We start from the raw sequence: 23,208 nt of genomic DNA on the forward strand, positions 1-23,208 counted from the left end.
TGTTTGGAGTAGGAATAGTAAATTTAGCCCTTGCTATGTCCAACACTTTTTCACTGTTACACTGACTAGAATGAGAATAGTAAATGTAACCCCTTCAACATCTGGGTGCCGATTCCGATCCGGTAAAACCCGGGTACGTATGGTCGTACGGAGCGATTTTTCCGTCCGACTCGTACCCGGGAAAAACAGCTTACAAGCTCGCAAGTACGATTCGCACAGAAATACCATTTCCGTACGAGTTGTAAAAAACACCGACCAGCAAAAAAATACATACAAATCTGAATCTGGACGGCACATACGCGACGTCCGGACGGAGTCAGGCAGCAATCTACGGACCAGCAAGTACGATTCATGCCGACGTCACTCCGCATGCAGCATTTTTTTTTACGGGAGCCAAAAACTGCTGGGAAATTGAGGACGACGCGAACAAGGAGCCCCGGTATGCGACGGACAGCGATGGACCCCAACCTACGCGTCATCCCGGCCCTCATAGCCTACCACCTTGTGTACAGAAACCGACGCAGACACCGCAGAAGGTCAGAACAACCCCCAGGGGCAAAGAGGGGGGTGCAAGGGGCAGGAAACATAACCCACACCCCACAAATTACTAATCCATCCTGCACATTCATTACCTCCATGGTCTGGTCACTTCGGGAGGCGTGTCCACCAATCCCACAATGGAAGTGGACGTGGACGCGTACCCGTCACCACCACAATGGTGGTACGGGACGTACCCACGTTCCCCAGAGCGTGGATACGGGCCGTACACGCGTACCCCTACATCACACCACAATGGTGGTATGGCCCATACCCACGTTCCCCAGAGCGTGGGTACGGGCCGTACACGTGTACCCCTATGTCACCGCCACAATGGTGGTACGGCCCGTACCCACGCCCCCAGAGCGTGAGTACGGGCCGTACCACCATTGCAGTGGTGAGGTAGGGGTACGTGTGTCTGGACCGTACCCACGCCCCCAGAGCGTGGGTACGAGCTGTACCACCATTGCAGTGGTGAGGTAGGGGTACGCGTGTACGGACCGTACCCATGCCCCCAGAGCGTGGGTACGGGCCGTACACGCGTACCCCTACAGCCCCAACACATGATGGATACAAGGCGTACACACGCTACGGATGTAGGTGTACGGCTTGGTGCAGCACATCAGCTGTAAATTGGGGGTGGTGTATGCCCAGGATAGCAGTGTACCACAGCAAGGGCGCAAGTGGGTGGGTGGGTGGGTGCAGAGGAATACCAGCAGTGCCCAGACATATGAGGGGTGGGTGCCTATCACTCCCAGCAGTGCCCAGACATATGAGGGGTGGGTGCCTATCACTCCCAGCAGTGCCCAGACATGTGAGGGGTGGGTGCAGAGGACCCCCAGCAGTGCCCAGACATATGGGGGGTGGGTGCCTATCACTCCCAGCAGTGCCCAGACATATGAGGGGTGGGTGCAGAGGACCCCCAGCAGTGCCCAGACATATGAGGGGTGGGTGCCTATCGCTCCCAGCAGTGCCCAGACATATGAGGGGTGGGTGCCTATCACTCCCAGCAGTGCCCAGACATATGAGGGGTGGGTGCCTATCACTCCCAGCAGTGCCAAGACATATGAGGGGTGGGTGCCTTTCACTCCCAGCAGTGCCCAGACATGTGAGGGGTGGGTGCCTATCACTCCCAGCAGTACCCAGACATATGAGGGGTGGGTGCCTATCACTCCCAGCAGTGCCCAGACATGTGAGGGGTGGGTGCAGAGGACTCCCAGCAGTGCCCAGAATATGAGGGGTGAGTGCCTATCACTCCCAGCAGTGCCCAGACATGTGAGGGGCGGGTGCCTATCACTCCCAGCAGTGCCCAGACATATGAGGGGTGGGTGCCTATCACTCCCAGCAGTGCCCAGACATGTGAGAGGTGGGTGCAGAGGACTCCCAGCAGTGCCCAGACATATGAGGGGTGGGTGCCTATCACTCCCAGCAGTGCCCAGACATGTGAGGGTGGGTGCAGAGGACCCCCAGCAGTGCCCAGACATATGAAGGGTGGGTGCAGAGGACTCCCAGCAGTGCCCAGAGATATGGGGGGGTGGGTGCCTATCACTCCCAGCAGTGCCCAGACATGTGAGGGGTGGGTGCAGAGGACTCCCAGCAGTAGACAGAGACATGGGGGGTGTACATCATAATCAGATGACCACAGCTCCATGGGTGAATGTACGTATCCCTAAGGACAATGAGGATAGTGCCATAACAACACATCACTGACAGCATTGTCCCACTCCCAGGAGGAAGGAGGTCTAACCCCCACTGCATGACAAACCACATGTGGGTGTGAGGACAAATAACACATGCATGCCCACCCCTGGCAGATGCAGCACAATACACACACTGAGATCATGCCACAAGACTGTATAGTCATGCCACTGCCTACAAACTAAGAGAGCCAAAGAGAACACACACTGTCACGCACATCCCAGGACTGATAGGAATGTTCAGGTGCTGGGCCAGCCACCAAGATGTTGTCTGTCATGGAAGGAATAGTGTGGAGTTCCCACAGATACAATGCCCACAATTGTGAGTCAGGTGTTCAAATACCCAGCAGAACAAGTACCATATGTGTACTAGGCTGGGATTACACACATGCATTGTGCGGAAAAGGGACCATTTATCCATGAAGGCATGGCAAAATACTCTATACACAAGTACAGTGATTACCAAGGATGGCACAGACAATGCAGGCGGACACATTGCTGAGCAGGCATGCCCAGAGTTGAAGGGATCCATCACCAACAAAGGACATATAGACACAGGACAACACAACAGTTGGGCAACTCTCTGCAGGGGAGATGTCAGGTGCCACAGAGGAAGGAACACCCCTTGGGACAATGTCTCCAAACACAAAGAGAATACACGACAAAGAATCTTTGCAGAGATCGCGTGATGGCACGCAGATACCAGGTTCCACCCCATGAGCAGCAGACCACAACATATCCCTGAAACATAACACATGCCCACAACCCCAACTCCTGTAGCATCAGCATCAACATCAATACCTGAAATGCAAGACTTTTCCAAAGAAAAAGAAAATGCTTTATTCAGCATGAAAATAATAATGTGTAAACAAGACTATTCACAAAGGCCAATGGCCAGTCCATATCAGCAGTCCTGGGGGGGGGACACATGGCCATGCGTCTCCCCTAGCTTGCCTGCACATCACAAGAGTGTTTCGTCGACTGGGGGGGGCATCATGTGGGGAAGGACCAGGCACCGCAGGGACAGGAGGGGGAAGGGTAGGTGTGGTGGGTGCAGGGACGGACGACTCCACCACAGGGGGTGGGACAGCGCCAATGGTGGAGGCGAGCTCGGCGCTGCACACTTCTGCCAGTTCTTCAAGCGTCTCCCCTGCACCCGGAGAAACAACAGGCCCCAAGGAGGGGGGTGGTCGGAGGGATGGGTTGCAGCGCTACTGGGGGAGGTGGTGGACGGGCTGGGGGACTTAACTCCCCTACCCGTGGAGTGCCTTGACCGTTTCTGGCCAGGTGAACTAGTGGGGCTGAGGCCCAGCCCAGCAAAGTAGGCCTCCTTCTCAGAATCTGGGGCAGGGGAGCCAAGGGGAGTGACATCGGAGGGACTGAGGAGTGAGTCATGTGGACGAGGACTGTGGCTGCATGCCTGCCTGTGTGCCCCAGACCCAGTGGGTGTGCCTGCTACCCCTTGAGTGTGCGTGTCAGGAGGTGTGCGCTTGCCCTTACGTGGTGGTGTGCAGCTTGTGTCTGGTGGGGTGCGTGTGTGTGGATGTCTGGGTGTCCTTGGGACAGGCATGGGTGTTGGACTTGTGGATGGGCCAGGGGTAGGGGGGAGGCAGCGCTGCAGGTGACTCGCTACTGCCATCAGTGACGAGTCCAGGGACCTCAGCAACATCCGTTGGTCAGACATCGCTGATGACATGCCCTCCATGTATGACACCATCTGGGTCAGCAGTCTGGTGTGGCCATGGAGGACAGTCAGGATCGACGTCTGCCCAACTTGCAACTGCCGCTGAATGTCCACAGACTCGGCAGTGAGGGCAGCAGGGGGGACAGGGGCAGGGGGTGCGGTGCCTGGCACGAAGGAGACACGGTGTGGCCTAGCACGGACAGAAGGGACCCGAGCAAATGGGAGGGCGATGATGGGAATGGAGGGGGCGGCGAGAGATGTACTGCTGCTTTCAGCTCTGGGAGCAGCCTCCGCCCCCTCTGGGAGCTCAACCTCGGACCCGTCTGCCTTGTAGTCTGTGTTGGTACTGGGCAGGTCCTCCGCCTCACTCCCCTCGCCCTCCATGCCACTTGGTTCCGCCGACTCCTCAGCAGTGGTGGCACCACTGCTCGATCCCTCCTCCACGTCCGTGCCGGTGTCTCCCTCGGTGTCCTCCGATTATGCTGTGGGCAAGGTGAAGAGACAGGAAAAAATCAGTCACCTGTATACATCTGACACATGAGTCCAAACAAAATAGGCAACAGTGCATATCAGGAAAGGCATCAGGAGTAACATCTAGGATACTCCCCACATATGTAAGCCTGTGTCGGGAGGTGCGGCCTGTCCCTCGATCACAGACCCCGGACTCACCCTTGTCGCCTCCCTCTTCTGACCCACAGGCCCCGGTGGGCGGAACTGGACCCTCGCCATTCCCGCTGGGAGCCGATCTGCAGCGCTGGCCCTTTCAGGACGCTACTTCCTTGTCGGGCGAAGGACACGCCCCCTATGACGACGTCGATTGGCGGAGCCGGATGGGAAAAGGAGCGGACCCGGAACTCGAGAGAGAGCCGTGGACGCGAGTAGAGAGGACGGAGCAAGCGGGAGACGAGCGAAAGGAGGAGGACGAGACCGTGCTGACCGGAGAAAGCAGTGAAGGAGCAACAGACGAGCCACGAGGCCGGAGACACGCAGCGCCCTGCCAGGGAGCTGGAGGTTCCTGGCGCCAACAGGTACGCGAACGAATCCTGGGATCAGGGCGGTGGGTGTGCGTGAAAGAAGGGGACGCCTTCCAGTAACTAGTAGATGGTTCATCTACGGTTGCTATGCTGATAATTAAACAACGGTGGTGGTTCTACTCTCTCTAACGCACCCACTTTCGTACTACGGTGTCCCTCACAACCCGACCCCGCACTTCCTACAGCGTCCCTGTGACTAAAGTGAGATCTTTCTTTTCTTGTTTATATGCCGTCGGCCCCTGAGTCCCAACCGGTGAAGAAACCTGGTATTCCCTCAGGACGAAAGAAGGACGCCCCACGCTGGAACCACTGCATCACAAGTGCCAGCTCTTCCTAATTTCGGGACATTAAACCTACCTTCACTTCTGTTGTAAGACAATAAATCTGGGATCATTAACACTCCTTAGTCTGTCATCTCTACTGCAAGTGCACTAGACGCCCGCCCCGTGACAGCCTTGCACTCCCCAGTTGGTTGACGCACCATGCCACTTGCAAACAATGAAAATTAGGACACAACAGCAAATGACTTGAATTCACAAGATCATGAGAAGCTAGTGTCTGGGATCAGTTGAGCACAGCAAGAATATGAAGGCATGCCACCTATTGTTCACTGGGAAACAAACAGTATTGTCGCACCCAAGGCCAAACCACATGCCAATGCAGAAGGTGTCCCCAGACTCAGAGACCTGTGAGTACTTTTGACACCCCAAAGAAATACATTGTGACTCTTGGAGAATCACAACCCTTTCCAAAATGGACATGTCTAGCATGTATGAATGTGGCACTTTGTGAACACAACACACATGTGTCTGTATAGCAGAAGTCACACAAGGAGGTGCACACCAAACTACATGTACACAGTCATTGTCTGAGCTGCCAGACTCATTCAAATCAGCCACTGTTAGTCAGAAATGGCGTAGCAGTAAGTACATATATATGGCACCAGGGTGGCTGGATGACTTGACACTCGTAATTTTGTATCAGCAACAACCAAGGACTAACCCAAATGCTAGCACACTGTGGGAACATGTATATGTACGAACTCCAAACAAGTGTTGTCCAAACTGTGCATTACTTTTAAATGTGCCAGCGTGTCCCTGGAAAGTTTAAAGGTGGTGTCGTGTGCACTTCCCTGGGAGACATCTGTCATGCAGGCACATCATTGTCCTTCACAACCAAACAACAAGGTCAAGCATATGAAACATTGAGACTTGTTGACAGGTGTAGTGAGTGCCAATGGACATTTTCCCAGAGTAACACCTTGAATAATGTCATTTGTCACATGGCTATCCGTCACCTGATCACACAGTTGGCTACACATATGACCTACTGACTGTCATCTGGAGTGGCACACATGTCCACACCCAGGACAATGCATGAGCCAATGGGCCTGCAATTGTTTAGCAAAAAAGCCTAGCTGTACTGTGGGTTCCCCCTCATGGCAAGCCAGAATGTACCCACAGATGTCAGCACACAAAGTCACAACTGTGTAGCATCTGAACCACACACAGGTGCCAAAAATGTCCAAGCAGGATACATGATTGCCAAGAACTGACACAGGCAATGAAGCACCAACAGCAAGCACTGGCCAACATCACGGGGGCACTGCACAATGACTTTCTGTACTGCGAATCATCACGCACAAGTCAGAACTGGCAATGAAACATCAGGGTTGAACATGTACGCCCCTCCCGCACACACCCACCCATACCTGAGTCAATGTGACTGATACCAATCAAGAAGTGAGAGCTCTTATTCAGGGTTACAATAAATGTGCTTGAAAACTAGCTTCATTAACACGATATCACCTTGTAGGGCTGCAAAAACATATTGGTCACAAACAAACATCAACAGATTGTTGTGAATAGCCACACAGGCACTGCCCAGTGTGAGTATGCACAAGCAAACTGCTGTATCCCTGTCCAGTGGGCAAATGTATCACACATGTGGAAACTACTACCCAGGCCAGGGAACAATGCCACAGAGGCAGGGCCATTATGAACCCACAGTGAATGTGCACAGTGTTGGATGACACACATGAGTAGGAGGGCAGGCTGTGACAGGGGACTGTAGTGTGCACACTGCTCCATGGTCCTGGAATGAGCTGACTGTAACAGGAACAACCGTCCCGACACTATGCATATATCCCACTCATGCACATCATGTCTGAGGCCACAACATTGGTAATGCATGCAGCAAGTCTGTTCATTTGAAACCTCACACTCCTATGTTGGGACTCAGCATCAGTGCAACAAATATGCACCCCCTAATGACTGTACAGGACAGGGCACAGGCAGACCACCCCCACACATGATGCTGAAAGCAGTGTGCACCTTGATAAACTGGCAGCCTAGATGACCATGTGCAATAGTGATCACACACAGACCAGGTAACACAGGTCAAGGAGGGAATGGGAGGAAGAACAGCACCGGTTGACTGTGGGGGAACAGGATATGCACTGCACATATATACCCTAGCAGTGTCTCCAGGCGACTGAGCAGCATCAAAAGCTGGCGACACACAACAAACACACATGTACCTACCCCCTTCCTGCTGCTGTAACTCCCGTATCCACCTATCCAGGTCAGGGAAGACCACCGCCAGGACACGCCGAATCTGGTGGGTCAGGCGCCGGCGCCCGCCATGCTTGCGAGGAGGTGAGTCCTTCAGCATGACCCAGGCGATCCTCCGGGTCCAGCACCGGATGTCCTGCCATCTCTTCCTCACTTGTGGCAGGCGCCGACTGCGACCCTCCACCGATTGCACGGCCTTGACGGCGTCCTACCAGATCTTCCGCTTGTGGTAGGGGGATACCTGTGTGGATGACAAAGTGAGACAACATCACTACACCTGCACCATGTCACAGAGACACACAGTTGAACATCTTAGATTTGTGGAACAGGGCATAATATGCTGGCAAGTAATAGAACCTCAGTCATAGGGATTTTTCCACTGGGGACGCAGCAATGCACTATATGGCATAGTAAGTACACAGGTGGCATGAGGGGTGCGAACCAATCCCTGATCATGGCACACACTGTGCATCCGAAGCAACACAAGGCTGATGGACAGCAACGCTAAGCAGTCACATGCGCCAGGCCACTGACGAAACATCAGCAGAGTACACAGACACACACAGGCACACATCAATCACCTGCAATTGACAACAGCGGATGCAAACCTCACTCTGCACATGTGCCACTTGCCAGGGGGGGGTCAAAGGTGTGGGGCTAGCTCAGCAAGTCAGACACACAGCACGGCTTACTTCACACATCAGATGGATTGAGCAGTTGCCTCCTCCATGCAGCTGTGGTACAACACTCCACATAGACACTCATCCACATGACAAGAAACATTCACACACATCAATGTCCAGGGGGCGTACACATCATTTGGACACTCTCACCACAGCTCCACTCAACTCTCACGCACTTCTGTGGGTGCAGTCACCTGTCACACCGGGGTGACCACTGAATCACCGCAGGACAATAGAACAAGAATGCCGAAGAGGATTTGACTGGCAGAATGTGCCATGCACTATGCAGTGAATGTCACAGTAAGCACAATGCAAGTGAGGAGTGCACACATGAACTACATCAAGCCCTGCATGAGAGACATAAGCCACCCCCCCCCCGGGACCCACTCCACCCAACATTGCATGTCTGTCACACCTGGCCACAATCCCAGAAGTGACATACACAATAAAGGTGCACAGGCAAAGGTACTAGAGTCAGCACTCACCTGCTCCCCTGGTCGACCATACAGCATGGGGTACTGTAGGAGGATCACATCCAGCAGGGCCTCGTTCTCCTCCTGGGTGAAAGGCTGGGCCCTCTCCACAGTCCTTGGCATGGTGCCAGAGGGAGACAATACAGCAGCAGTGGTATCGACTGACATGTTGTGCAGGCAAGTGCCCTCTCATGGGTTCTGCCTGCCTTATATCTGCCTTGCTGGCCTATTTCATATACAGGAGTACAGAGTGATTGGTCAGACTCATTTGCATCCTACGTTTCCTCCAATCCCTTTAAACATACACCAGTGACAGCCTTTGCATCTTTCGATTTAGCAGCATCATGTCAAGTCAACAACCACTTTGCAACATTGTTAAATGCGGGCAACTGATTTTTCCAGATCACATGGTGTAAAAATTTGAACTTGAGACTCGGTATCCATGACAACCAGCATGCATTTAGGCCCTAATACTTGTCCCTCATGTCTCCCCATTGTAAATCTTAAATCCCCACACAGGTACGGCGCTTTTCACACGTACCCCTAGGGCACCATCACTACAGTGATACGGGCCGTACTCACACGTGTACGGCCCATATCACTGGGGCCTACGGTACCCCCAACGATAGTGATAGGCACGTACTCACGCGTGTACGGCCCGTACGTGCGTGAGTATGTGGCATATCACTAGGGCCTACGATACCCCCAACCATAGTGATAGGGACGTACTCACGCGTGTACGGCCCGTACACGCGTGAGTACGTGCCGTATCACTGGGGCCTACGGTACCGCCAACCATAGTGATAGGCACGTACTCACGCGTGTACGGGCCGTACACGCGTGAGTACGTCCCTATCACTATGGTTGGGGGTATCGTAGGCCCTAGTGATATGCCACATACTCACGCGTGTACGGGCCGTACACGCGTGAGTATGTCCCTATCACTATGATTGGGGGTATCGTAGGCCCTAGTGATATGCCACATACTCACGCGTGTACGGGCCATACACGCGTGAGTACGTCCCTATCACTATGGTTGGGGGTACCGTAGGCCCTAGTGATACGCCACATACTCACGTGTGTACGGCCCGTACACGCGTGAGTACGTGCCTATCACTGGGGCCTACGGTACCCTCAACGATAGTGATAGGGACGTACTCACGCATGTACGGTCCGTACACGCGTGAGTACGGGCCCTACACACGCCCTCAGAGCGTGCGTACTGCGTTTCACTGCTTACACTGGTGATAGGAGGCACACACGAAAGGAATGGAGGTGTCAGACTCGCACAAGGCTGTACATCAAGTCATTGTCAGTGCAGTCCTTCATGTGCAGAGCCTAGGTGTGTCAGGCAGTGATGTGGCACATGTCTCCTCATGTTGTGCCACAATAGATGTGTGATGAGCTGTTTACACATGTCATGTGTGATGGGGCACTACGTGGCACACTTCCCCTTCACACTTTGCACATGTGTGCATGTGCGACACACATGTCAAGCACTACATCACTGGTATGGCACAGTCTGCAACACCCGCAGCTGTCCCCTGATGCCAGGTACATGGATAATTACACCTGACATGTGACTCCCAGTGTGCCACGATGTGACTATGTCATGTGTGTGTCATGTGTTCCCATGAGCTTTCCGCTGGTGTTCCGTCAACTCCATCTGCTGTTGCAGCATCCAACATGTGTATGTGTGCATTTGTGCATGCCACACATATACTCACACCATGCCACATGTGGACTCACACGTTACATGTGTCATGATGTTTCGCAGATGACTTCCTGACATGAGGCAATGTCTGCTTTGTCTCAATGTCTGAGACATAAGTTTTTGACATGGACCCCTTAATGGAAATGTGTGCAATCTGTCCATTTCCAGATAACATGGGACCTGTGCGTCTAGACTCCCGCCAGCTGTCTGTATGAGATGACATCCTTCTAATGCTGATATGTGGATGTCTGTCACTCATGTAATGGGTCTGGCTTGTCACTTACACTGTCCAACAGCTATTTCATGGCATGTCACGTCAACATTGCCATGCAACTATTGTGGCTGGCTGTTCGTAGGAGTATCACCTGGCTGGCCCACGTGTCCTGGATGTATTGCACAGCACAGACTCTGTATTAAGCAGATGTGTATTAGCTGTTGAACATGTGCTCACCTCAGTGACATTGGTGTGGTAATGTACTCACTCTTCGTTATTCCTTCCAAATCTCTGCAGGGCACCGCCTCTCCCCAGACGAATGCCAGACCTGGATGCCATGCGTGAACATGACTGCATACGCAGATACAGATTCTCGCAAGAGTTGATAGAGGACTTGACCCGCCGGCTTGCACCACACCTCCAACCACAACACAGGTATCCTACAGCTCTGAGCCCCAAGGTGAAGGTGATGGCAGCCCTACATTTTTTTGCAACCGGCACATTTCAGTTGACCCTAGATGATGTCGGTGGCATGTCCCAGACTATGTTCAGCCGTGTCCTGCATGATGTTAAGGAAGCCATGTTGTTGCACCTGGATGAATTCATCCATTTTCCCACTCGTGAGCAGTTGACAGGTGTCAAGGGTGAGTTCTATGCCCTGGGAGGGATGCCTCATGTAATTGGGGCCATTGATGGGACACATGTGGCTTTGGTACCACCACAGGCACAGGAGGTAGCCTATAGAAACAGAAAACATTACCACTCCATTAATGCCCTTGTGGTGTGTCTTGCTAACATGCTGATTTCCCATGTCTGTGCACGTTTTCCAGGGTCCGCACACGATGCATACATCATGAGGCGTAGCAGGGTGCCAGAAATTATGCTGCAGCTGCATGCGGAACGAGCATGTCTTGTTGGTGGGTATACTCTGTTAGTCCTGTGTTCAGCGCTATCTTTGTTTCTTACGGCATCTCCTGACCCACTTCTTCACATGATGTTTCCATGTAGGGGACTCTGGCTATCCCAACATGCCATGGCTGATGACGCCTCTCCGCAACCCCAGAACAGCCGCAGAACACCGGTACAATGACACCCATGGGCAGACGAGGCGCGTGATTGAGAGGACGTTTGGACTCCTGAAGAGCAGATTCCGGTGCCTCCACAAGACCAGCGGCGCACTCCCATATGCCCTGTTGAAGGTCTGCAAAATCTTCATTGTGTGCTGCATGCTGCACGTCATGGCAGTGGAGAAGGCGTGCCACTCATCCTTGATCCGGATGAGCAGGATCATCCACCTGTGGAGGATGAAGGGCTCGGGCACGGGGCAAGTGAGGATGAGGATGAGGATGAGGACATCCGGAGTCAGCTTATCCACAACTTCTTCTCATGATGGTGAGTCCCTGTGTCTGAGTGTGCACGCTTTGAGCCTTGTGTGGCATGTGTTGCAATGTGTGTGTTGAGCTGACTGTGTGCTAAGTGACTTGGAGGTGTGTTCTGATGTGTCATTCAAGTGATGATGTCATTCCACACATATTAGCTGGGACACTAAATTTGTTAAGGGCATGGTGACATCATTCCTGTAGAGTACATGTACATGTCTGCGGATTACTGGCTCTTCACTGACTAGTTGTGTGTCTGTCCTCCCCAGGTTCTTGCGGCTGTCATCTGCTCATGTCATCATTGCCCTCCTGCTATTCCTCATGAGTATAGCAATGTGTGCTGGATCAGAGTTACATGCACAGACATGGTGACAAGTAATTTGGGGTAAGGAGTACAGCAAGGCATTTTGGGGGTGGTACGTGTTTGTGATATGTGGGGACTGCTCCTGTGCATGTTGTGTTACCATGCATACATGTCGACTCACCATGGGCCACATGACGTGTTGCATGGCTCCCATGAATTGATGGTCACCCTTCCTGGCAGTCATCTGTAATGGTGTGTGGATTCTGATGGAGGCATCAATGTGTGTATAACGGCTCCAAGGAACATACGAGATGCTAATGGTGGACATAGTGTGGGACATCCCCATATGAGGCTCAATGGGGAATTGTAGACTCTCCGTGTGCAGCAAGGGGTGTTAGGCTCAACCCCTTCACTTGTGTGCCAGCTCAGTAGGATTTACACATCTGTGTGTTGAAGGGGGTGTCCAGTGTAGGTCACACATGGTCAGCCAAATGACCTGTGAGTCTGTTCCAATTGATGCATTTCCCTTAGTGTGCGGCTGAGTAATAAAGGTGTTTGTCACACTCCAAGGTGCCTCATCTCTGTCAATGCAGGTCTCTTGCCACTTTGCATGTGGCATATCTGGCATAGTTGTGGAAGATTATGCATAGGAGTCCATGTGTAGTTTAGCAACATGCATGCAGTTGCTCATGGGTTAGGCTCCCTATTGGGCATGAAGTACATGGTCGTGTATGTTTTTTGGCATGTTGGTCCGCACAATGGGCCACCAACAGCTGCTGAGGGTGTGTCTCCTGTGCGCAGGTCGGCCTTCAGTTTCCTGATCCGGTGTCATGCTTCTTTTGTGATTGTGCATGCATTGTCTCTGGGTGTGCCATGTGACACTGGACACTCCTTACTTTACACACGCGCCTGTTGCAGTTGTCCTTCTGACATCCTAGTCTATGTGTGCAAATTCTGTCATTTTGCAAGGAAATGCCGCCTGCTTCTGCAGCCCCTGCAGCAAGGGCCAACAGAGTATCCAGATTTGGCAACACACACGCCTCCAGGATGCTCCTCACTTCCTCCCTCCACCCATTCATTTTGCTGTCCTCAGCTTGTCTATGCCACTGTTACCGCCACGCGGTGCCAAAGGCTGGACCATCAGCACATGCAAGGTGCACATTGCACCACCATCCTGTCCTTGCATTACCCACATCACACTACAGTCTGATGTATCAGCCACACTCCGAGCTATGTCCATCCGCACATCTAACGCCTGCTGTCAGACATACTCTGGGCACACACACGACACCTTTGCATGCTGAGTGTGCAACTCCAACTGCCTACTCTGCGCTGCCCCGCCTTCCAGGCCCTGTCACACCAACCAGGTCACGTCCCTAATACTCCCCACCGGCTCTATGGCCCAGCAAGGGCATGGGAGTGGGACTCAAGGCTTCAGCATGTAGTATGGTGTCATTGTCTGGGACATGGCACAGGTATCATCTCTCAGCATGTCAATCTACAGAGTGTCCAGGACCCCCCTCTCCACCATCACATGCGCACAGCACCTCATCATCAGCTCGTATGCCATTGACAGTAGGGGTGGGCGGAATTTGCGTAATCGCGTTACGCAAATCTCCGCGAAACGGTACAAAATATCCGCGAACACGCAGAAATTCCGTGAACACGCGGAATTGCTTGTTCGCGATGCTTTTTTCCTGTTCACAATCGATGTTTGCGTGCTCGGGGAGAAATATCTCGCGAACATGCATTTTGAGAAAGCGAACAAGCAAAAATTTCGCGAAGTGGCGGAAAGCGGAATTTTGGGCGATTTCGCGTTCTCCGCAGAACGTGAAATTACCCAAATTCCGCAAATTCCGCGAACGGAACGGAATTTACCACCCAGGCCTAATTGACAGCCAGGTGCTCCTCACCCTCAACAAAGACACAGACATTGGCAGTTCCGTCATTCAAGTATGCATGAGATCTATTGATGGATGGCTGCACACGAGCATCCTGAGGCTGGACTTGTACAGGACTGAGGTGCACATCTGAGGATTGTCCGCTTCCAGCTGGGTCAAGTGCCTGTGTCCCACCCGCAAGAGCCCTGCACAAGCACCCAGTACCACACACACAAGATGGTGTGCATCATGTTTGGCTCGCTCACATATGCCATGCTAGTCCACAGCATCTGTACCTCATGCTGCAACGCCCTCTGCATTATGCACATGATCCACAGATAGTTCCACTCCAAGAAAAGACAGACCATCCCCCAGGTCCATGACAACATCTGTGTCACATACTGCCCTGCCCTCTACGGAGCAAGTACATCCAAACTCCCAGGAAACTGGTCCACTTCCAGGGTGCATCTGCACACCTCAGATTCAACAGCCTGCGCCCCAGCCACCTCACCGTCCACCATGGATAGCTGCAATGGATCACTGTCTGCTGCAGGGTGACCTCCACACTCCCCACCCACACTCAGGAGGCAGTCCACAACCCTGACCCCAACCAACCTTATACGTCTGTCATCCTAGATCCCGTTGGGCCATCTCTGTGCATCCAACCTTGCCCTGGCCACCGTTCTTCACATCCACCGTACTCCAGCATACAGGACATTGTTCTCCCAGCTGGCCACACATACCTGGGACTACCTCCCCGGGAACCTCCACATGAGCCATGACCTCTACTCCTTGATGATAATCTCCCAAATAGGTCTCTCCGCACAGCTTAGCAAGCCCCCCTCAGCAGCCGGAGGCCATCACAGGTGAGTGTTTTGCTCCATGCCTACATTGAATGATACCTTGTGACCCATGTGTGTCCTGTACCAGACTCTGATCCCAGGGTATGGTTGGCTGGAGTTGGATCAGCACTCAGGCATAGTTTGACATTTCCACACACATATGTCGTTGAATGATGCAAAATGACAGGAACGTCTCATGTCCAAAGTGAAATATTTATTTACGGTGGGGTAAGTGGTTTGGTAAATACAATTGGGTGCTGTACCGGGGGAATAGAATCCAAATTTCACAGGGGGAGATGGTATCCTTGGCATTGGAAGTCATCAGAGTCCAGACCACAGTCATTGGTCAGACTGTGACCAGCAAGTCCATGTGGCAGAGAATGTCATTGGATGAGGTGCTGCTGTTGCGCCAGAGGGTCAGGTGCCAGGCCAGGTGACCTGGGAGATGGGGATGGTCCGCTGACTCTCACGGTCTTTTCTGTGGACGACCCACCTTCCTCCGGGGACCCTCAGATGCAGGCCTTGACGATGCTTGGGACGCTCCGTCAGACGAATCCTCCTCCTCCTCCTCCCTCCCTGTGTCTGGTGCTGGTCTACACCTGGTGGCACAGGGAGGGTTTGCCAGGCTTTGAGCGATCTGACGGAGTGATTGGCTCACGTCCCTGTGCACCGCCCTTGGTGTTGTTGATGACTGGCATGATGCTCGACCTGCAGGTTCTTAATGTCATCGAGGGTCCCCTGCATCTCGGAGAGTCTGGACACGACCTGGTTGATGCCTCTGGTGTCACGCCGGTATGAGTCCAGGATGTTGCTTATGTGTGACATACCGGTGTCCTGAGCTGGCTGGTCAGGTTCGCGCCTCCGCCTGCCTCCACTCCCACCGCCCCTGCCCACTTGAGCCTGGCCTGCCGTTGTGGGCACATCGGGTCTCGGGACCCCTGAGGGATGGCATTTGTAGGGTTGCCTGCCTCCTCCTGGGTGCCCAGAGAACCTTGTCCCTCCTGGTCAGACTGGCTGTCTTGTTCAGTGTGAGCAGGGCTCCTGGGTGTGTCCTGGGATGTGGCAGAAATGGGGGTGGTGGTTGGCACAGATGTACCTGACGAAGGTGCTGCAGGGGCTTGGGCACCAGAGGGTCCAGGTTGGTCGGGGTCATCCACGGAGTAGTGAGAGTCGTCGCTGCCGGTGGGATTGTCTTCACGCGGTGCCTGGGACTGTGATTCTTCCCCCCCAGTGTTGGGGGGAGATCGACGACATTGCCCTGTGTGTGAGAGAGAGACAATGTTAATGGTGTTTCATGCGACATCTATGTTTCATACATATTCAAGTTGACACATTTCCTCCAGGTAGTTGGATGTGCCTAGCATTCCTCTCAATGTCCACTTATTATTTAGCGATTTGTAGAGCGCCTGGTGACCCGAAGGCATCCCCGCGCTTTAACATTGTAGAGACCAGAGGGGACAGGCGACCTTATTTTGGGAACAGCAACGTTTTTAATTTTTTCCGGAACAGGAGATGGCTGGGTTCCGTCCTCAGAGGGCGAGGAAGTGAATTCCATCCGGAGGAGACTTTTACAGAAAAGCGACGGCCGCCGGTGCGTGCCTTCCTGTATCTAGGGACGTTGGCCAGCCGCTCATTGTCCGAGCGTAGGGATTTGGGGGCTTTGTAAGGGGTGACCAGGTCTCTCAGGATAGCAGGGCCAAGACCATTGAGAAGTTTGTGTGCGGTGCACAGGGCCTTAAATTCTACCCTTTGTCGAATAGGGAGCCAGTGGAGGGCCTTGATCGCTGGTCTGGCTGAGGCTCTGGAAGGGAGATTCAAAAGAAGCCGGGCAGCTGCATTTTGCGTGCGCTGAAGTTTTGCCATGGTGGCTTCCGGAGCTCCTAAGTAGACCATGTTACTGTAGTCTAGCCGCGCCAGGATCAGACCTTGGACCAGGAGTTTCCTAGATAGGGGCGGAAGTAGTGGAAGGATCTTGCGGATGGAGCGCATGAACCCGAAACAGATGCCTGCTGTTTTGACTGCTTGAGTTTTCAGCGACAGCTCGGGTTCCAGCCAGACTCCTAAGGTCTTGATTTCTTGTTTCGGGGTGGGAACTTCCCCGAAAACATCTGGCCAGACCGATGAGGGGATGGATGTTCATTGCTTGCCCAGAAGCATGACTTCTGTCTTTGAGGCGTTTAGCTTGAGCGATGACTCGCACATCCAGTGGTGAATTTCCTGAAGGCAATTCAGTAGGTTGTCTGGGTGTTTGTCAAGGTGTGAGAGAGAGACGACCAATTGCGTGTCGTCCGCATAACTTACTATCTTGATCCCGAAGGGGGCGACGACATCCTCAAGGGGGACCATGTAAGCATTAAACAAAGTGGGGCTTAATGAGGACCCCTGGGGGACTCCGCTCAGGAGGGGGAGGGAGGCAGAGTGTGAATTGCCATCCCATACCTGGAACGAGCGCCCTGAAGGGAAGGATTCTATCCAAGTAATCGCGGAGCCTGTGAGCCCTGCCACGGCCAGCCGATGGAGAAGGACACGGTGGTTAACCGTGTCAAAGGCTGCGCTGAGGTCCAGGAGGATCACTGCCACTGACCCTCCTGAATCCAGAATGCACCTTGCCTCTTCGATGACAGCTAGAAGGGCGGTATCTGTGCCGTGGCCCGAGCGGAACCCAGTTTGGGACTGCCGCAGAAGGTTGTTCGATTCTAGAAACTGAGACAGTTGCCCATTGACCAATTTCTCTGCCATTTTGCTGACGCATGGAAGGAGTGAGATTGGTCGGTAGTTTGCCATGTCGGCGGGGTCCAGATGAGGTTTTTTTAAAAGTGCCTTAACTACTGCGCTCTTCCAACTAGGGGGGACCGAGCCTTGAGAGAGCGAGATGTTTATTAGTTCCGTGATCGTGGGCACGATGGCAGGGGCTACTGTTGTTAGGAATCTAATGGGGGCGGGATCCAGTGGGGAGCCGCTTTTCATTTTGGCCATGGTTGAGCCTACTTCCTCCAAAGTTACTGCCCTGAAAGCGGTCAGCTGAGGATGCCTGTTGTTTCCTGTAAGGTTGGTAGATGCATCATGGTCCATGGGGTTCAGCAGGCAGGGAGGGGGGAGGGAGGCTAGGATCTGGGCGATTTTGGAATTGAAGTAGGTTGCCAGTTCGTCACTTCTATCCGCTGGGAGTGTGTTGGAGGAGGGGGGGATGGTATTTTCAAGAGCTCTTTGGCGATGAGAAAAGATTCTCTTGCCGAGTTGGTGGAATTTTTTATTCTGGTGTCGTAGTGCAAGGTTTTAGTGATTTTCAGAGTTGACTTGTAAAGTCTCACTGACCTCTGATAGGCTTCCTTGCTGGCGTGCAGCCAGTCTTTCCTCCATAGTCGCTCTGCTTTTTTGCAGTTCTTGCGGAGAGACCGTAGTTCCGGGGTGTACCAGGGGGCTGAACCTAGTTTCCCGTTTTTGTCCTCACGGGATTTTATGGGGAGGATGGAGTCCAGTGATGTGGAAATCCACTCCCTGAATTTACTATCTGCGGTGACCGGATCTTCGGAAGGGGTGGGGGTAGTAGAGTTCAGGGTTGTGGACCATGCCTCCGCGTAGAGTCTGGACCAAGCCCTGTCCCTGGTATAGGTCCTGGGTTTGTGGGGTTTCTTAAAGGCTCCTGGTAATTGAAGAGGGACCATGAAGTGGTCCGTCCACGGGAGGGGGAGGGACTCTTTGGCTTTGAGGGTGGGGATGTTAGTAAACACCGGGTCGAGCAAGTGGCCTTTGATGTGTGTGGCTCCAGAGTTGGTGAGGTGGAGACCATAGGCAGCCAATTCTGAAATCAATTCGACTGCCCCTGTGTCTAGGGGGTCATCGAAGTGTATATTGAGGTCTCCTAGTATCGAGAAGTTAGATGTGGAGTGGGCCTGAGACGCTATGGACTCTAGGAGAGCGTTGGTAAAAGGGCCCGCATGGCCAGGGGAACGATAGACTAGGAGGCCTGACAATGAGCTAGTCGGCGCTAGCTGGATTGTGAAGTACAGGCTTTCGGAGTCCAGGATATGAGCGTCATTGGTTCTACAGGAGAAGTAGTTCCGGTAGATGATGGCCAGTCCTCCTCCTCTGCCTGATGGACGAGGTTGGGACTGGATGAGGAATCCCGGAGGAAGGGCCAGCACAACATCTGAATCCGAATGGTCCGTGAGCCATGTTTCAGAGAGAAATAGAATGTCTAGCTCGTAGTCTTCCATTAGGTGGTTGATGAGCAGCGCATGCATAGGGAGTGAGCGACAATTCAGAGTAGCCAGTTTCAGCGTCGGAGGACTGCCGGGAGACCTAGGGAGTTGCATGAGCTGGGCGGGAGAGTGAACAGTTAAAAAATGGTCCTTCTAGCCCGTGAACATAATTGCATGAACTGTAATTGGAGGGTCTGAGACTGAGGAGGTCCCGACGCGAATAGCTTACCCTACTGGATGCTGGGTCCGGCATGGGTTCTGACCCTGAGCCCGGCCGAGCGCGGACGGGCGCAGACGGGCTTGCCTTAGGCACGCCTCCGGTGCGCAAACGGCGCTCCCGCTGCGCTCGTCCGCTGCGCTGGTATGGCTGACCCATTTGAGGCGGGGAGGGGGAGGGCGTGGCCTCGTTGTGGGCGTGTCTACGCCTTCGAGCCGTGATGGCGGTTAGAGGGGTTTCCCTGTCTCAGCGATAAGATCCGCTGTATCAGGGTTTGTCAGGAGGGCTGCTCGGCGCGTTTAGCCAGCGCTTCAAGTGAAGGTGAGTTCGTTTTTAAAAGCAGTGACAAATGCAGGTAAATTTTTTAAAAACAGAGCAAAATACAGTCCTCCGGCTTCTGCCTCAGAGGTCAACAATAAATAGGGGATGGGTATGTTGCGGGGGACAGATTGGGATGTTCTCCTGAGTATTTGACATGTAGATTGTTTGCTCTGATGCTTATTTGGCTCTGGATCGGTCTTGTTGTGTCACATGTCCATTGTGGGAGTGTGTAAATCTGTTGCCTGCCCCGGGTGTGTTTGCTTGTGTTAGGGGGGGGGGTTGTGACCGGGCCTGCTGTTGTGTGTAGTGTGATTTGTCATTGGGTCTCCCAGGTGATTTGTCTGTCCCCTCATGGTGCATGCTGGCATGATAGTGAGTGTGAGTTCCTGTGCTAGATAGCTGTGCTTGTGGAGTTGGTGTTTGAGTGTACAGTGGTCCCAGGAGGGTCTTGTGCTGCATACAGCAGGGCCAAGTGTCATCTACCTTGTCAGTACTTTGCCAGTCCCTGTGCATTGTGCATGGTTATGTACCTATGCCATGTGGGCTGAGGGCATTGGTGTCTGCGTCTCATTTCCACAATGTGTTGTGTGGGGCCCACCCTCCCAGCCTCCCGGACATCCAGTCTTGTGTTTGTGGTTGTTGTAGGCTTGGACATGGCCTTGCCTTGATTTGTGAAGGGTGCATGGTGACGTTGGTGGCATGAGCGTGGTTTTTGAGTGTGGTTGGTTGCGGTGAGTGCTTGGGGGACGTTGGGTGCATTTGGTGTGTATGTGGTGTGGACCCCATTGCCCCCATGTTACGTAAGTTGTTTGTGTACTCACCAGGCTCTGCGACTCCTTCGACTCTGTGTACTCCCACCGGCGGTAGCAGGGCCATCACCTTCTCCTCCCAGGGATGGTAGTGTACGGGTCTACGGGGCGGCCCACCTCCAGTGATGTTAGTCTGGGTATATTCTTCACTCATTTTCCTCTTGACCGCCCTGCGCAGATCGTACCACCTGGCTTGGCATTCATGCCTGGTCCTTCGGATAGGCGCAACAGCATTCACCTTGTCGACAATCCTCTGCCACATGGCAGATTTTGCAGATATGCTGACCAATGTTCCAAACAGCTGTGGCTCGACTCTGATGACTTCTTTGACAAGGAGGTCCAGCTCCGCCGTTGTGAACTTTGGATTCTTGTCTGTGGGCATGGTGTGGGGTGTGGGTGTGGGTGTGGATGGTTGTGGGTGTGTGGGTGTGAATGTGACGGTGTGTGTGTGAATGTGAAGAGGGGGATGTTTGTGGATGAGGTTGTGTGAAGGTGTGTGATTGAAGGTGTAGTGGAGGTATGAGTGATGTGGAGTAGTTTCTCTGTGGAGTTGTTTGTCAGTGGGGTCTGGCAGCAGTGGGTCTGTTGCAAAGGCTCATGGGTCGTGTGTGTGGGCCCTTTTTATTGGTCCATTTTTGGGTGTGGCTGTGTTTGAATTTTGGTGGGTGTGTTATAAGTGGTGGTTGTGATTTGGGGCCTCTGTTTGCCTGTTTGGATGTGCCAGGTCAGTCATTGAGATGTATTTTGTCATGTAGACGTGTTTTGTGGTGTTGTGCGAGTCGAATTGACCCTCCTTGTGCTGTTTTACAGTGTTCTGGTTCTGTACCAGTCATTTTCGCGTAGGTACGATCCGTACATACGCGATGCTGGGTGAGGGTGCTGGGGTACGGTGTTGGAGTGCGGCGCGTACATGCGGTGGGGGTTCGGTGCGTAAAGGTGCGGCCCTGGGGTACAGCGCGTACATGCGGGGGTGCGGCGCGTACATGGGGGGGTTAGGTGCGTACATGCGGTGGGGGTACGGTGCGTACACGTGCGGCCCTGGGGTATGGCACGTACATGCGGGGGTGCGGCGCGTACATGGGGGGGTACGGTGCGTACAGGTGTGGGGCTGGGGTACAGTGCGGACAGGGGGGGAAAGGCACGTACATGGGGGTACAGCGCGTACATACCGCACATACATGGGGGTAAGGCGCATACATGCGGTGGGGGTACGGTGCGTACACGTGCGGCCTTGGGGTACGGCGCGTACTTTCGGAGGTACGGCACGTACATGGTGGTAAGGCACGTACATGTGGTGGGGGTACGGTGCATACAGGTGCGGCCCTGGGGTATGGCGCGTACATGCGGATGTACGGCGTGTACATGCAGGGGTGATGCGCCTACAGGGGGGGTACGGTGTGTACAGGTACGGGGCTGGGGTACAGTGCAGACAGGGGGGGTAAGGCGCGTACATGGGGGGGTACGGCGCATACATGGGGGGTACGGCGCGTACAGTTGCGGGGCTGGGGTACAGTGCGGACAGGGTGGTGTACAGTGCTGACATATTTGGGGGTGGGGGGGCTGTATGGCTCGTACACGGGCATGAGTTTACCCGTGTACATGTGTGCTACTGCGTTGGCTCCGTACGGGCCTTTTTACGTGCGATTGTGTAATCAGACGGACGGTCGGGATCGTACTTGCGCGCTCGGACTTGTGTTTTACGATTTGCACGTAAAAATGTCCGGCTCACTCTCGTACACTTTTCCCGACGATATTCGGACATGAAAACTTTCCGACGCACTCTCGTAGACTTTTCCCGACGCTATTCGTAGTTATTTTTCACGGACGAATCGTACTTGGCCGTTTGCATGGTGCTTCTACGACTCATACGTAAAAAAATACGGATACGGGTCGTACGCAAATTATTTTTAACGGATCGGAATCGGCACCTTAATGTTTTTCCTACTGTTGCCTATACCAGAGTTGGAATAGTAAATGTACCCCTCCAAAGTCTAACACTTTCCCACTTGTTGCATTGACTGTCGTGAAAATATGCAATCTAACCTGTTCAAAGTCCAAAACGTTCCCTACTGCTGCGCTGAGTGGAGTACAAATGGGAAATCTAACCCCTCTAAAGTCCAAAACATTCCCTACTGTTGCACTGTATGGAGTGGGATTATTAATAGTAACCACTCTGAAGTCCAACAGTTTCCCTACTGTTGCATAAACTGTAGTGGGAATAGAATATCTAATATTCCCAGACTCCAATACGTTTCCTACTTCTGGTTATGATTTTTATTTTAATGTGTTCATTCTTATAATTTTATACTAATTTTGTACATTCTAAATTTTTAGTTAAAAAAAATATTTTTAGTAATTGTGTTTTTTTGCTTTTTATTTTGTGTATATTATTTATTTTGTAATTTATATAATATTTGTAATTGAATTGTTAAGATTTTTTAAGTCTTACCTAAGTATATATATACATATATATAGATTCACTGAAAAAACCATAGGTTTTAGGGAAAGTTATAGTTAGTTGGGCATTTCATTCAAACAAAACCAGTGAAATTCCCCCGTTATAGTTAGTTCAGCAAACTATAACTCGCGCCCCCGCAATGCACTGCTGATGACATCACATATTACATCACACATGACATGGTCAG

This window comes from Triturus cristatus, chromosome 2_2, assembly GCF_964204655.1.
Source record: "Triturus cristatus chromosome 2_2, aTriCri1.1, whole genome shotgun sequence".
Taxonomy (NCBI): Eukaryota; Metazoa; Chordata; class Amphibia; order Caudata; family Salamandridae; genus Triturus; species Triturus cristatus.